Consider the following 3245-nt stretch of genomic DNA (forward strand, 5'->3'; position numbering starts at 1 on the left):
TCCTGAATGTAGAATCGTGAGCTTGGAAGGAAAGCGTTTAGTTGGTAAAGTTAAGGAGACGTAAAGGTATGTAAGACTAGTCCCCTTCTTTCAAAGGCATGACTTCTATGCTATGACCTCTTTTCTATATTCTATGATCCTATTATATCCTAAGAGTTGAAAGTTCCTGATTCTTAAGAGTTTTCTATAAGATAAAGATGAGATATGCTCCATGATAATGATGATGATAATGATGCTTATTTAGAGATTCCGAAGTCTATGAGATGATGCTAATATGGGCTTGATGATCCTACCTTTGTGATTTCATTGATGTTGTTTCTTATTGCTGTCTCACCTCATGATATTAGTTCCTTCAATGTGAGATGTAGAGACGATGACTATTTCATAATGTAATCAGAGGTTACCGACCTTACTTCACTCTGATAGAGTCATAGCTTTCATTTGGGCTCTCATGCATGCTTGATGTTATTTTCATGTATGATCACACCGTGCCTATATGGCCGGGCAGCATAACACCACTGTTACACCTCGGAATTTCGGGTTGCTAAGCGGTGAATAGACTAACGTAAGTTAAGGTGTATACGATGTCCCTACAAGTAAGAAGGGATACTTAATAATTCTAATTAAGATTCCAAAGAAGTTAGAGGCAAGGGAGAAAAGTTCGTCAAATGAAACTCCGCTGCAGTTCTGCGAAAGGGGGGGTTCGACGGTCGTTCTTTGTACCGTCGGACGGGTCGACGCTTCATCGATTGTGCCGTAGAATTCATTTAGCACAAAGAGCATTCGACGGAGCAGATCGACGCACCGCCGATCAGTTCGACGGACCGTCCTTCTCACCGTAGAATGAAAGGAAACGAAAGGTTGCTCACTGGAAATTTAATGACGTCGACGATCAGATCGACGCTCCATCGATCCGATCGACGCTTCATCGATCGTACCGTATATCTCGGTCGGGACTGATTTCAAGATTTAATATAAGAACCCTTCTATCATTTTAATTTATTTCATTTCCACTTCTCCACACACCAAGAAACCTCTAGAACTTTCTCCATTATTCATCCACAAAAAACCAAGGGAAATCCATGATCAACTACATCAAATCCATGAAATCAAGTGCAGAAAACATAGCAATGTTCATCTAAGTCAAGAAAACTCAAGAGAGGGGAGTTAGGGTTTTGGTGTAAGAAGAGAAGTTCCACTCAAAGGTTGGTCATCCATCATCCAAGGTGAGTTTTATCATCATTCCATGTTGTCTAAGGTATTGAAAGTTAAAAACACTTGGATTGTAGAAGGAGGTAGGAAATGGGTCATGAATGTGTGAATAGTGTCATTGTTGAGTAGTAGTTTGGGGTGGATGATGAATATTGGTATGTTGTGATTGTAAATATGTTATGAACGACATCTAGAATATGGAATAAGTATTATTTGTGAGAAAATGCAATAATGAATTATGACCATGATTATGGAGAAATTGGAGTGAAATGGCGAAATGCGGATAATGTAGATGAATGATGATTGTTGCCTATGATATTGTGAATATTGTTATGGATGTTTGGGAGTTGATATATGATATGAGAAAAAGTTGTATAAACAAAGGAAATGTTGCCCAATTTTCTTTAGCTTTAGTAAGCACGTTCAAGTAATCGATTAGCTAATGTTCATGCGACTTCTCTTGAAAGTAGAAACGTGGGCATCGAAGGAAAACAAGCAAACGATAGATTAGTTAAATGAAAAAAGGTATGTGAGGCTAGTCCTTTCTTTCTATGGCATGAATCCTATGGCTTGACTTTTCTTTCTTCTTCATGAATCTCCTACATTCCGGAAAACAAAGAGTCTATGTTCATGACTAGCCATATGAGATAAGAGATATATATTATGAGCCCAATAATGATGATGATGAGTTTAAGTCTAAAGATTCTAGAGTTCAAGATATAATATCCCTACAAAGTTAATGATGTTGTTTATTGTATATACTCACCTTATATACTATTTCCTTCAAGGTGAGGCAGAATACTTATAAATGCTCCAAAATGGAATCGAGGGTCCACGACCTTATGTCACCTCGATAAAGTATAGCTATCTGTGAGTTTCTATGCATGCATTATGATGAGTACATGTTGATGATATTACACTGCGCCTATATAGCCGGGCAGCACCGCTAAGGCGGGCGGCTTATAGATGATTACACCGTGTCTATATGGCACGGGCAGCACCACTAGTGGGCGGCATGAGATGGTACCCCGGACGCGGGAGGCCTGGACGCAGGCTAATGATTATCACACCGATCCGGTATGGACGGGCAGCTTATACATTTATGCATATATGATATGATGATGATTATGAGTAAGACAACATGTATTATTTCTTTTATAAGTGACAGTCATATACAGTTGCTCCTTACTTATGCTTTCTTTATCTCATTGACGTATCTTCATTATTTATGCCTCTCATACTCAGTACAATGTTCGTACTGACGTCCGTTTTCTTTGGACATTGTGTTCATGCCCACAGGTAGACAGAGAGGTGATCTTGATCCAGATTCGTAGGAGCCAGTAGCTGACTTGAGAGCACTCCATTGTTCCGTAGGTGCTACTTGGTTCATTCTTTTGTGTATATACATATATATGTATTATGGGCACGACGGGGTCTTGTCCCGTCCATATGTCTAGTACTCTAGTAGAGGCTCGTAGATACGCAGTGTGGGTTATATGGTCTCACGAGATTACTACCGTGTATATATATATATATATATATATATATATATTATTTTGCTGGCCGAAAGGTTTATGTATATAAAAGTGTTTATGTTTCAAATGAAAGATGATTATCTTATGATTTGAATATGAATTTGAAAAAATAAGGCTTAATGAGCATGATGAGTAGCAGAACGAGTGGTGCTCAGTGGTTAGCCCTGAGTACCCGTCACGGCCCCTAGGCGGGTCGTGACAACCGCGCCGCCCTATAGGCGGCCGGGCAAACACACCATTGCAGTGGGCAGCTTACGCCCCGGACGCGGGAGGCCTAGACGCGGGCTAATGATGATCACACCATACCTATATGGTCGGGCAGCTTATATATATGTATGATATGATATTGCTTCTACTATAAAAATTAGCATGCATGACTCCACCTTAAGAGGCAATCAGTTACAGGTTTGCTTTTCGTCTTATGTTCATTTATTTCTTTATTATGCTATTGTATATGCCTTACATACTCAATACATTATTCGTACTAACGTCCTTTCT

The sequence above is a fragment of the Lycium barbarum genome, chromosome 12 (assembly GCF_019175385.1).
Source record: "Lycium barbarum isolate Lr01 chromosome 12, ASM1917538v2, whole genome shotgun sequence".
Lineage (NCBI taxonomy): Eukaryota > Viridiplantae > Streptophyta > Magnoliopsida > Solanales > Solanaceae > Lycium > Lycium barbarum.